We start from the raw sequence: 15,587 nt of genomic DNA, 5'->3' as shown, positions 1-15,587 counted from the left end.
TGATAATTAATTAGCCATATTTTTTGTTCTCCAAACTCATATTACTTTTCTCTTCATCATTTTTTTAAATCTCTCTAATAAAAATCGATATGTTATCAAAATATAACCTATCTTTTTCGCACTCATCAGTATACAAAAATTTAATCAAGTGTAAGATATATTGTTAGTATTTATAGCTGAAATAATACATATGCATATTGTTAGTATACATATTGATCTATTGTATAATGTATACGTTGTATATTAATATATACATATTGATCTGCTTTATATATACATGGAATAATATATAAGAAGAATTAATTAATTATACAAATATTTTTGCATATTTATTAATTCTCCGTATAGTTTGAAATAATTATATATTGTTTTACTAACTAATAATTTTTTATATCAGATTGCAAATAAGATACACCTAGAAATACGGGTTTTGCTATACCAACAAATATATTGAAATAGGGAGAGAGGCGAGCGAGAAAAAAAGAGAGGCGAGTGAGTAGGAGGGAGGACAACGAGATAGTCTATGTATTTCATATACACGAGAATCAGACTAGATACATTATTCTCAAACACATAAAAATAAGGAGAGAGGCGAGGAAGAGAGATGAGCGAGAGATGCGAGCGAAAGAGTCAAATACATGCAAATTCACTTTGATAAAATATATCTAGATACACTGGCACGTCCATATACATATATTGAAAGTACAAATACTAATAAAATTCATAATATTAAAAACTCGTATTAAAAAAATAATTTACTCCTAAACTAGTGATATTTTCATTCCCACCTTTATTTCATTATTTGTTTCACTTATATTTCCTTTTACTTCTACACTTGTTGGCTCAATTTTTATCTTTGGACCAATAATGTAGGCCATTATTACACTCTGTTATTGTACTACATCTTACTGTCATAGTACCAAACTTCCTATGAAACTACCATTAATATTATATTATATTATATTTGTTACCCAAAAATATATTAATATTATATTTGGTTTATGGAATAATGTCACCACACAAAGTTTGCAGATTGAGTACTTGTGGATAAATGTCATGATCCAAGTCCGTGAGATGTACGATCCGCTTTAATTTAATTTCATTTCATGTATAATTAGTTTTTTCGAATAAATTATTATTGAATCTAAAAGTGCATGTATTATGTGATATTATAGTATGACTTATGAAGTTTTTTACTTTTGTCTTTCATTTTGATATGAAATTCGTCTAAGATATAGTATGTATCTTTTTTCGAAACTCCATCATGGACATTACATATATCCCTCTCAAAGACTCAAGTTTTCATTGAAGTTAATTAACATGAACAACATTAGACTCTGGTATCATATTTGTCACAACTAAAACTTTAACGAAAACAAATCAACTAATAGATTTTGCTTTTGGTTTATTGCATGGTCAAACCCAAATAATCTACTGTGTATTATATAAACTCGTGATATGTCTTATAATTTATAAAACTATTTTCCTCTCCCATTTCGATGTGCAATTTGTCTAAATTGTAATAAACGCAATTAAAAGCATGATAGTCCAGCTTCTTTAATCTACCCTTCAATTCTTCGTCATTAGCGTTACAATAAACGCACATTTCATTGTAATGCATTTATTAGATTTTTAAAAAAATACTTTTCATGTTAATAGAGCGTTCAAAAATATTCAAAATTTATGACATATTCAAGATGGAGATAGTAAAAACGGAGATACTCAGATGAATGAGTAGACATACTAGACGAGATAAAATTCCTTTAATTAGTCAAAATTTAATCAAGTTAAATTTTATTTTTGCTTCAAATTTGTCTAATTTAATCAAGTTAAATTTTATTTTTGCTTCAAATTTGTCTTTCACTCTAACATAATAAATCTCTCAAAATGAACAAATAAACAACCAAAACATCCTAATAATGTCGATAATAGCGGATTATGTTATTAAAATCCGTTAATTACTTATTAGAGTCATTAATTAATAATGTATTATCTGTTCACATTATAAACTCTTTGATAATTAATCATCTAAATATTTTTTGATTAAAAAATCGTTGACTCATGTGCCCTTTAACTTTCATGTTACAATTTTGAATCCTTCCATCATTAGAACATGCTGACAAAAAGATTTTTCAACGCATGTAATCAAAGATTTCGAATTTAAATTTAAAAATAAATTTATTTTAGGAAGAAATACATCTCCGTTAATAGGCTTACATAATGTAACAATATTATGAAACTACACTTACATGTAATAACATCTTTTATTGTTTTTTATTCAATATATGATATATAAATACTGTGATTTGATCAAATTCAGATTCACATAATAATAAATTATTCTTTAAAAAAGATAATTCCATACACACTCAATACATGAATTCAAAATCTGTGATAAAAATTTAAAATATTTATCACTTCATTGTAATTCTACTCGATAAATTTGAAGTACTTGTGATGATAGTGAATTCTTGAGTGCGGAGTTAAAAGGGTAAAAAAAATTGTCAAAAATTCCAAAAGGGCAAATCAATTTTTTAAAAAACCAAAACGGTAAAATCGCTCACGATGTAGCGACTTTTGCATTCTGAAAAAGTGAAATCGCTGCAATAGCAGCGATTTCTTAAATTTGCTTTTTTTTAAAATAAAATAAAAAAATTAAACAAATCGCTCCATACGGAGCGATTTTCAAAAATAATAAAAAAAATTTTTTGTATAAGTCGCTGCTTCTGCAGCGACTTCCATCAATTTTTTTAATTTTTTTTTGCTTTATTTAAAAAAAAATTGATTCAATTTTTTTTAAAAAAATAAATCATTGGCAGCAATTTTTAATTAGTTTTTTTTTGAAAAAAAATCAAATCGCTGTAAAGCAGCGATTTACACTTAATTTATATTCTTTTTTAAAAAATTTAATTAAATTGCTGCAAAAAATTAGCCGATTAAATTAAGTTTTCAAAAAAAAAAATAAAAATTTAAGTGTAAAACAAAAAATGTGTTAATTAAGAATTCATAACATAAACACATATAAAGATCATCCCCAAAAAATGTGTTAATTAAGATTTTTTTTTTTGAAAACTTAATTTAATCGGTTAATTTTTTTTTGCAGCGATTTAATTAAATTTTCAAAAAAAAAATTAAGTGTAAATCGCTGCCTTTACATCGATTTGATTTTTTTTAAAAAAAAACTAATTAAAAATTACTGCCAATGATTTTTTTTTAAAAAAAATTGAATCAACTTTTTTTTTAAATAAAGTAAAAAAAATAATAAACGACTTATACAATTTTTATTTTTATTTTGAAAATCGCTCCGTGTGGAGCGATTTGTTTGATTTTAATTTTTTTTTTTTAAAAAAGCAAATTTAAGAAATCGCTGCAATTGCAGCGATTTCACTTTTTCAAAAGGCAAAAGTCGCTACATCGTGAGCGATTTTACCGTTTTGATTTTAAAAAAAAATTGATATGCCCTTTTAGAATTTTTGACAATTTTTTTTACCTTTTTAACTCCGCACTCGTGAATTCTTCATTCCTTCTTATCAATTATTATTATTATTATTACTATCAGTTACTTGTTCACCTAGAACATCTTTTTGTTTTTTTTTGGATTTCACAAAGTTCTCTCAACACCAATACATATATTGACAAGTTAGACTGGATAAAGTCGTGTGGTTATTGTACATCGACAAGGATATATCATGGCAAATTAGTTGTTATTTTCTTTTCTTTATCGAGGGATATAATGAAATAGATCGATTATTTATATTAAATTAAATATTTCAATTTTTAGATATTAATACAGAATTACGATCTAATTAACTTAACTCACGTCATTTAACTAACTTCTCTGCTTAGTTTGAGCTTTGCCATTTACTCACTCCATCCACCTACCTATTTCATAATTCGTAATTTTTTTAACCGAATTAAAGGTTTATTCATTGTTTGAGGTGTCGGTATTGAATTAAGGGTTTATCTATTGTTTGAGGTATCGGTATCAATTTATTCCGAATTGCTTCACATATAGTCTCCGAACCACATTTTTTAAACGAACAAAACCAAGGGCATTTTCGGTAAATATATAATTTTTTTTTTGTTCTACTTTTATTAAAGGGAAAAAGGTCTGAAAAGTATTTTCAATTTTGGCCGAAATTATTGTTACGATACATAACTTGATGGAAGACCTTTTACCCCATGAACTATTTAATAGTGTATTTTAATATATGTGCTCACGTAGTGTTTTCTTGACAGAGACGGAGTTAGGTGGTGGTTCGTGTATTCAATGAACCCAATAAATATTTCGTAGATTCTATATTTATATTAAAAATAAATAAATATATATGTATATTAATCCGTGAACCTCTAACAAAACTAAATGATAACTTAGTAGTAAGAACGGGTAGTTGAACTATCGACAAATCCAAATCATTTAAAAGGAAAAAAAACATAGGAGTTAAAGAATATAAATTTCGAGATGAATTACTATTTTGGGCATGTTACTTAATTATGTTATATTGTATAATACCATTGCTTAAAATAAGTTAAACAAGTTTTATTTTCTTAATTATTTCGTAGTTTTACATAATTAGAATGAACATGCACCAAATAAAAAGAGAAATTAGGCAAATTTCCATTTTAATACTTGTGACAATTGACAAATCCAATAATATAAAAGCACTGCTTTTATATTTACGTATTCACTTTTTTCAAAGTTATTCCATTTTGAGCATTTTTGTATGTTAGGATTACAGAATAATTTTTGTTATGTTTGGCCAGAATTGATGTGAAGTCTCAAGAAAAATATTTTTATTTTCCTAAAATACATTTTCTCCTAAAGTATGAAGGCTTTTTTGTTTTCTATTTGGTGTTTAGAGTTTATATTAGATCTCCGAATAAATTTGAATCGCGTACCGTAGGGCTCATTCAGGGTAACACTCCCAACAGGATTTTCACCATATCCTGAGTTCGAACTCGAAACCTTTGATTAAGGATGAAACACTTTTACCAGTGCATCACAACCCATATTAATTAGATACGTTATTAAGTTCTTAGGTCGCACAAGTTTAAGCATGCTTAAGAGTTTTTAATTAAGAAATCAACAATTAACTAACTAAATGTCTTTCAACTTTAATTAAATATCCATGTATTTAATCACATGACATAATAATAATTGATAAAAGAATTTCTAATACTCTCTGTTCAATAATAATTGTCAAGTAGTGATTTGACACAGCTCTTAAAAAATACTCTTTTGGTCTGATATTATTTGTTGGTGTTTAACGCAAAAAAAATTACAATTTATAGTACTTTTCATATATTTTTAGAATATCTTCTTTTTGTTTGAAATATCGAATTAATGTGATCTAATTTAACTTTGAAAATTAATCAAATTGACTTTCGAAAAGCGCAACATGACAAACAATTTCGGACGAAGAGAGTAATAAATAATGAAGGAATATTACAATATTATTTTTAACTTTATTAAATTTAATACTTTAAGAAATATATTAGCGATAAATAGTACATTTAATAGTAAGAGTAAAATAGACATAAAAATAAATTATCTCTTGATTTTTTTAACTTAGCAAATATTGTTGGATAACTTCAAAGTTTGTGCAACAACCAACTATTTCCTGTCAACGTTTACTTATCTATTTTGACTTGACACATCTTTTTAAAGGATAAAATTAAAATAATAATTTTACCGCATCACTCTAAATTATTACTATAATTCAACTAAACGCTGGGAAATCAATATATAGTAAATAACAATAATAAGATACGATGAATATAAAATGATGAATTATCTCTTAATTTTTTAAATTCAATAAACAAAAGTGAATTTATTTTTAAGCGGACACATAAAAATAAATGGAGGGAGTAACATTTTTCAACAATTATTTAATCACCCACATGGCTATTAATTAAATACTAATGACTTTTTATTGATGGAATCTCTCTAATTAAACAATAGCATAGCACATCTAATCAGAATCATACTGCACTTCCTTTCTGTTTTCTTCCTATAATTGCCCTACTTTTTATTTTTTTTTAAAGAATTAAATATATGCACGCAAACAAAAGGTAATTTATAAATAATTAATTTTACACTATTATTGCATTTTGAAAAGTTATACCTAAGTTTTTTTTTTTTAATTTTAGTTTCATATTCGGTATCTGATATTTGTATTATAATGTAATTAATCTAAATTCATATCGAAAAGTTTCACATTGAGAAATAAAATACTAGTACTTTCTATTACAGACAATTCGATATTTACAACTCGAACTCAAAATAATAATAGAGAAATACCTACCACTCTAAAGCGTCCTTTAATAATAGTTATACTAAGGTATTGCTTTATATTTTATCATTTATATTATGTTTGATATACATAAATATTTATTACATTGTTGTAAGCCTCCCAGAAGAGATGTAGGTAGGATTCGAACACTATATATTAGGTCAGATTCGAAATTCCAATAATTGCCCATTAATTGATTTGCCATGTTTGAAATTTAATATTTCTAAAAAGTTATATTTATAATGTAATAAAAACTTTCAAGAAAAAAAAAGGAAAATGTATAAGTCTCTCAATCTGTACCCAAAATCTCAAAGACACACTTATACTATACTAAGGTTCTATTACCTACCGAACTTATTTTATAAATAATTTTCTATCCCTTTTCAGCCTACGTGACACTATCTTCTGGGCTCAACTAGTGCGTGTTGATAATTATTTTTTTATGATAGTGCCACGTAGGACGAAAAGGGATAGAAAATTATTTTGTAAAATAAGTTCGAGGGAAAGGGGAAGGGGTAAAGTATAAATATCTCTCTCGAGTTTCGAGCATAGGTTGGAGAGTAGAGTGGGATACTTGTGCATTTTCCAAAAAAAAAAAAACAAATTAAAGATTCATTGGTTCAATATAATTCTTGTACATTATACAAACAATCTATTCACGGCAATCATAAATTATTTTGTTGCCAAAATTTAGGATGATAAGTCTTTTTTGTGGTGCAAATTATAAACATATAGACTAAATATTAAAGTTAAAATTATGAATAAGCATTATTTTAAATTTTAATTTTGAATCTCAAAATCCTATGATCAGACATCAATTTATTTTTTATTTTTTATGAAGAAACATAATTTTATTGATTAAGATAGCGGATACAATTCTGTTGTTCTCTTAATTCTACTCTCCTAAAATTGACATAATTTCGATGTCCGATCGAGTCGATTTTCTTTCAACCTGATTATTTTTTCGATATCTACGCGAAAAAATATCACGCACTGCCATAGGACTTATAGTTTTGACATATTTCTTGAACTAGGATGATTTAGATTTGATCTCTATATGAATACTTCATCAATTTGTAGAGTATTCAAGATCTTAATCTCTTCATGAAATTTTCGAGATAGACACCAATTTATTCAATTGCTTGTATTACGGGATGAGAGGGAGCATGTCACTATTAGGTGAAGCACTTTATAATATGCATAGTACTTTAGAGTAATTTACACACAAAAGATGACATATATATGAAACACAATAATAAACATCGATAGTCAATATACACCTAGATAAGTAGCGTACGCAAGATTTTAAGAAAAAAATATTGATTTATTCTAACAACTTCAGAGTTAATTCCACGCAAAATGACATATGAAATATAAGATCTTCACAAGTATAATATCAATTTATTATCATAATTCTTGTTACTTATAATTTAATCAGAAACAAAAAAAAAAAACCTTTAAATTTCACTTATAATTTCAATCATATTATTTTTAAACAATGTCGATTATTTTCAATTTTCATAACCATCAATAATATCAAACATTTCAAAAGCCAATTAAGAGAAATTTCATAACTATCAATGAGTCGATTATCTTTATCATAAATCTAAGTTCATTTGACATGTTTTAATACAATTACTATAGTACATGTCCTATTTGTTCATGAAAGTGAAAATTTTATTTTCGGAGTAAATTAATCAAAATCAAACATACATTTATAATGTCTATGTGAATAATAAAATCTCTCTTTATTTCTTGAATAATTAAATTAAGGGGAAAAGGTTCAAAATATATCTGATTTTGATCGAAATGACTATAATTATACCGAGCTTTGGAACTTGTTATCCCCCTTGCACTATTTAATAGTGTATTTTAAATATATATATATATATATATATATATATATATATATATATATATATATATATATATATATATATTGCACCATTGTAAATAGTAACATGTTCACGTGACACATATATAAGTTTATAATATACTATTCCTTTCTAAAATTTAATATTATTATAATAATTTCGATTAAAATTCAAATATATTTCAACTCCTTTATTCGCTGTGATTCCTATTTACATGTCATAATCAAAATGGGGCAACAAGAACTAGCTTAGTCACTATTTCTTGTTTTTAGTTCTTCATCATATATAAGTACACGTACTTATTGTGGGGGTCTTTATAACTCAACTCATTAAATTAATTTTATACAAGAATTTTATATGTCAACTTGTCTAAAAACTTTGGAATTACACATGACATGACGTATTAAAAAACAATAATAGACTTACAATAGTCTTTAAATATTTTTATATATAGCTTTTATTAGTGGCATAAGCTAAATTTTCGCAAGTAACATCGACTTGTTTTCGCAATTTTCATTGCATGTACTATTAAAATTTTCCAATTGTCTTAAATTGCTATTTTTCTTTTGTTTTAATTATTTGTTCTATTTTAATTTGACACTAAATTTAAGAAATCTTATGATATTAATTAAAATTATATCAAATATATCAAAATGTGTTTTAATCTTTTAATATCTAACATGTCATATGAAAAATAGAAATTAAAGAGTTTCTAAAAAAGAGAAATAATCATTCAATTTTTATTTTTAGAATGGAACAAGTATTTAGTTTGACAATGTTTTCAAATAGGGTTGGTTATAGAGTACTCCCTCCGTCCGAAATTGTTTGTCATGTTGTGCTTATCGAAAGTAAGTTTGACTAATTTTTAAAGGTAAATTAGATCACATTTAATTCAATATTTTAAATAAAAAAACCTACATATTCTAAAACTATATGAAAAGTACTATATATTACAATTTTTTTCATATTAATATGAAGAAAAAAATCATCTTAAAATGTTAGTAAAAGTTTTTATAGTTTGACTCTAAAAATAGAAACCATGACAAACAATACCGGACAGAGAGAGTATTAATTATAATTAATGTGTATCATAAATATTTCCAAAACTAATAATAATTGTGGTGAAGCGGTAATTATATATTTCTTCATCTTTAACTGGAATTTTAAGTTTGAGCACTATTATTAAATATGAAATCACGTTTATTAGAGAGTATTTTACCTTCCAACATAAGAATATTCAACACGAATCTAAATTTAATCAGATCAATACAAATATGAAATTTTTCTTAATACAAAGACAAATTTTTGGGGAGGGAGTAGGTGGGAGGGAGATTACAAGGAGATATGACTTTTTGTGCATGAGAGGACCATCACTATTAATTAATAATAATGAGATTAAATTGATGTTTACTTAGTATAAGTTTGTATTTTAGGAGTATATCAAAATCAGTCACACATAATAAAGTTAACGTGAATAATAAATAATCTATAGTGTTGCTTTTGGTTAAAATAAAGGTTGTAAATTATTCTTATTTTGAATGACATAATCAAAATGGAGCAATAATGCCTAGTTTTTTTTCTCCTATGCATAGAACAAGAAGTGATCTATTTCTATGACACACACTAGGCAACAACCCCTTAGTTTAAGGTAGGGTTGTTGAAAATCAAACTGAAATCGATAAGCCGAATCGATAAAAAAGTTATTGGTTTATAGTATTGGGTTATTGATTTAGTGGTTTTGATAATAGTTTTGATCTTTTTTACTATCGGGTTATCGGTTCTTAACGGTTTAAAATTTTTTCTAAACGGGTTAATCGATAACCCGATAGTAAAGTAAATAATTATATTTATACCGTTTTGTATATAAGTCCTCGACTTAGAATTTGATTTCCTACTTTTATTTTTGGTTGTTTCAAACACTTGATTATTCTACAATGTAAAAGTGTTTGCTTTTGAGCAAGATGTAACTTGTGACTCAAGTGCATGGTTTATTTGGTTTGTCACCTTGTTTCTATGTGATTTTTAATGTTTTTTCTTTTGTGTCAAATCATAACGGTTAAACCGATAATCGAACCAATAACAATAAAAAATTGATAAGTCAATATCTTAATGGTTCTATAACAGTTTAGCATCTCTACAAACCGATAACCATTAAGGCAACCCGATAAACTTCAAAACCGAACCGAATCGGCTGATACACAACCCTAATTTAAGGTCTTATTTTTAGTAAGTCTTTTGGCAGATATAAATGAATTATTAACATGTTTTATTGTTCTTTTTTAATAAAAAAAAAGGTTTAAGAATATATCACTTTTTGAAAGGAAAAAAAAGACTAAATAAGATTTATATTCATAACTTCTAAAAACTATTAGAAAGTCATTATCTAAATTATAGTTGTGTTCACGCTAAATTAAGATGGTTACTATTGCCTTAAAATAGACGTACATGTGAAGAGTGTGTTAATGAAGGAAAATGGAAGATATAATTAGTTGGACTCATAAATAGATTTTCTTTTTAAAAAACGTATAGAACCAAAAATTTGGGATAAGTTTTAATTTTTTCAAAAAAGTTAATAATTATAATTTTTGCACAAAAAGTATGTTTCTTTTGGGGTTCCCAAAAAAATTCAAAACTAAACAAATTCTATGGCCAAAAAGATTTTGCCAAAAATTCTCAAGAAATATTTAGAGAAAAGATATAAAATAACCGCTGAATTTATCTCGAATTTTTGAAAATACACTTTAATTATGTAAGCGTCTATTGCCTCCTAAATAATCTTGATATTGTTATATTATTTTTTTGTCTAGTAAGTGTGTGCATCTTTCAAAGAGAGTGACCAACTTAAAATAACTAATATAATTTATTTTTATGAATATTTTATTATAAATAAATTATTGACATTTTTTATAGTTAGGGAAAGAGGGAGCAACTCTCTTGGTCAAATGTAAATGAATTATTGACATTTTTTGTAGTTCATTTTTTTTAAAAAAAAAAAAAGGTTCAAGAATATACTATCACTTTTTGAAAGGAAAAAAAAATATGAAATAAGATTTGTATTTATAAGTTTTAAAAGTTATCAGAAATATTTATAAGTTTAACACAAAATTACTATTTTATTTATAATGAATTACTAGATAATCTAATTAGCTTCAATATTTTGTCTCATAAATCTAGAGTACAACATAACTAAATAAAAATAATTGCTAGCTCAATTTTTTTTTGTAAATAGTTTAATCATTGAATTTGATTTTTTTCAAATCATACAAACGAATAACTTATAAAAGTTGAGGTTAATTAAGTAATTAAACATGACAGCCGGTAAAAATTGTGTGTTGCCTCATAATAGACGTACATTCCAAGAATGTGTTAATGAAGGAAATAGAAGATGTATAATTAGTTGGATCCATAAATAGATTTTTTTTAAAAATATAGAACATAAAAATTTGGGGCAAGTTTTAAATTTTAATTTTTAAAAGAACTTAAAAGAATTATATTTTGGCTCAAAAAATAAGTGTTTTTTTTTAATATCAGAAGAGCGTGCCCCTTCGCGTTGTTGTCGTTCATTTGATTTTGAATTTGAATTTGAATTTGATAAATAATTTGATTGAATCTCATTAGTTGATTTTCTTTTTCTTATAAATTAATCTAGGATGCTAATTAACTAACAAAGTTAATTTTGCATAACGAAATTTATTTGAACTTTGTATGTAACGGTAATCAACTAGATGCTCGTATTCATCGAATATTTCAAAGTTTTCAATTTTAATTTTACGAAAAGAGTCAAAATAGTCGTAGTTCTCAAAACGACCTAGCGGATCGTTACATCAAGGAGAATCTGGTAAGGCCACTTCTCTAAGCACTTATTAACCTAGATGTGTTCATGACCGAAGCGAATAAAATAATGAGAACCAAAAACAACTCAAGGATTACTTGTGTGACTTATCTTGTCTACGTATACACAAAAATTTGATGATTCAGATATATCAAATCTATCGATTGACCGAGTATATCCGATCTATGTTCACCACGAAAAGTTTAAAGGAAAATCTACTTATCCAGATTTGATTAGCCCTTCTTACGAGACACATAACTTTTTGATGTACATGTTTTAACTATAGTCATTCTCCATTCATGTGGGGGATTGTTGGGTTTTAGCAAGGTGTGGATGAGAAATAAGAAGAGAAAATTGAAAATGTGGAGGAACCAATTTTGGAGGGAGAATGAAAAATCAATGCAAATTGCAAATGAAAAACCACTTCTCCCATATTGGTAAAAGAAAAGAAAATCGTTGTCCTTATATTAGAAAACATTTCCTTTAGTTCTTAAAGGGTTAAGAAAAGTTGTCCCTGATTTTTTTGGACAATTTATTTAATCAATCTCATTAATTGATTTCCTTTCTCTTATAAATTAATTCAGGATATTAGTTAATTAACATAATTAATTTCGCGTGTAACAATAACGTCATTCAGAAGGGACTTGTTCCTTCTGAAAAGACGTCATTTTTTTTCAAAAGACACAACATTCTCAAGCGACATGTTTGAACAGAAGCGTTCACACCATTGTCGAACAGACGCGTTTCTTATTGCAAGTTTTTTCGTTTTTCAACACAGAAATTTTTTTCTCTTCGCGTACATTTACTTACAAAAACAAAATTGTCGATCGGCTATCTGTTTCATCGACTTCTATTTCTCTTTTTGCTAACCTGCATACAGGAAATAACAAGATGTACAAAAGATCGTTCTGATCAATTTTGAAGGTCATCATTATTGTATGTACTTCCAAGCAATAAAAACAATTATCTTGAGGAGATCTAAATTCTTTTACAATTCTTCTCTATATAATTAACAGTAACCTTGCTTTAATCCATTCAAAAATATGAGCTCACAAATTCACAACTCCATTAATTAAATCTAGCTAAGAGAAAAAAATAGAAAAAAAAATTGGATTTATCATAATATTTTTGTACATTCGGTCCTAAAAGAGAATGTGATGCTATTTCTAGTGCAAATTTACAAATATCTTCTAATTGAATTCTAACCAAATTATGTCAGTTCATCACAAAGTAACGAACTAATGAAATGATCGTAAGTAACTGAAGAATCAAGTTCATTACGTATCATAATCAACTAATGGACCGGATTCATCATATAGTACATTTGAACATATGTGTCAAGTTAATCGTGAACAATTACTATTGGATTGAGAGAAAACTATATAAGAAAAATGATAAATCCCTCTAAATATCCCTTTCGATTATTTTTTTAAAAGATAAACCTTTCAACTTTTCTTATATATATTTTTAAATATCAATTATATATTTGAATTATTTTATGAATTATAATGCCTTATGGTTTTACGTCACCTAGAAGAAGAAAAATAACAATTTTCTAAGTTGTTGAATTTTAAAAGTCTTCAAAGTTTCAGTGTCAATCTGACTATACATACACACATATATACAAAATTATGTCATCATAATTGATTCATTTCGACAACTTTTACTTAGACCCTGCTTTTGATGATCTAAACATACCAAGTTATGATCAACTAAATAAAATTATTAGAGAAGCTTGATAGTTTTTATTTGCGTAATTAGAGGTAAATTAAAAATTAAAAATTTATGCGTATAATTCGTAAAGTTTTTAACTATAAGTTGCTTTATACTTTTTCTTTTATAAAGAATAATCTGATTTGATTTGGTATAAAATAATTTGTTTTTAAATTAAAATTATATCAAATATGTTAAATATATCAAAATATCTTTTAAGTATGTCAGATGAAAAACGGAAAATAAGTGTTACAAAATAAATAGGAAACTCATTCTTTTTTAAATTATTTTATCATCATATGTACATTTTACGAGATAAGTAAAATTCTTATCACGACTTAAATTTAAAATCTTCGATTTAAGGTTAAACAGTTTCATCATTACACCACACGCTATATGTAGGTAAGGTAGAACCAATAAGAGTTAGTGACTTGTTTGAGCTACCAAATATAAACACGTGGACAGCTTGGAAAATATAAGAAAAAAATCGACGCAGTATAGAAAATTTGACTTCAATAATGAAGTTGAAGTAGATAACTGTTGCTGACTCAGATTGGATAAATCTAAATTAGATAAAGGAAAAAAAATAATAAAAAATTCTGACTTTATCTTTTAAAAATTTGAAAAATCTTATACGTGCATGATAGTCATTAATAGAGGTAATTTCTCATAAATTTCCATGTTTTAAACTTGTTTCTTTTAGTTGAAATTTAAAGATTCAAATTTGAATATTAACTTTTTTTCTATACATATCTAAATATAATGGGCATAATCAATCACCATTTCAAAACCTAGTGATGGTCGTGCTGGAAGATGATAGGCGGTTTTTACAATCAAAATTACGGTGTTATGATCGATGAAATGGTTGAGCATTATGCTTAAATTAACTCAGAAATAGAAAACACTAGTTTTCATCAGTCCTAGCCTAGTGGACAGAGTTATCTATTACTTCCTCCGTCCACAATTGTTTGTCAGAGTAAGGTTATGTCTCTCAAGAAAAATTTAGTCCAAGTGTAATTCAACTAATATAACTCTACTATATCGAGAATATCAAAAGTCCACATAATTTTTCAATTAAACAAAATGGAGTAATTATTAAGGGCAGAATTGGAAAAAAATGACTAATTATTTCTTGATTGTTTAAATTGACAATTAATCTTGAACATCTACTTTTAATATACCTACCAAACAATTATAGACGGAAAAAATACATACTTTGGTAAAAAATGATAAGTATCTCGTGGAATTAGTCGAAACCAGCAAAAGCTAGCCCATAGATGGTGGTTCTTTGGCAATGACAACATTTTGTTCGATGATGTTTTATAATAATTAGCGTACGATAATAATTAATAATGATAATTAACGATGAAAATAATTATTGATACTGATTGACGATTAATACTAGTTATCTTGTGGTTGTTGGTGGTCCAAGAATATACCATAATCGGAATACTCAAAGAAGCTAAGGATTCTAACGTATTAATTCATTGTTACTAAACTAAAAAAATTATGTTAGGAATATTATTATTATTATTATTATTATTATTATTATATATAGAATAATGATGTTGAATTCTGAGTTTTATATACACCGAGTGTCTACTTGTTTTTGTTAATTACAAATATAGTTTGAATTTTCAATTCATGATAGTTATTTTTGCTTATCGAAATTTTATTTATTACGGAAAATAACCTCATATATATCAAAGGTAAAACCCAAAAATTTAAAATCTATAACTTCAATTTTCAGTATATATTTTAAAGTATAGAACTCGTTGTATTTTTAAAATTATTTATGTACATAACTTTCATTTATCTCAAATTTTATGCTCTTAATTAAAGGATACATAAACTATATCAAAATAAAATTTAATT

This window comes from Solanum lycopersicum, chromosome 6 (assembly GCF_036512215.1).
Source record: "Solanum lycopersicum chromosome 6, SLM_r2.1".
NCBI classification, from domain to species: domain Eukaryota; kingdom Viridiplantae; phylum Streptophyta; class Magnoliopsida; order Solanales; family Solanaceae; genus Solanum; species Solanum lycopersicum.
The sequence above is the reverse complement of the archived record's forward strand: the minus strand, read 5'-3'. Positions refer to the sequence as shown.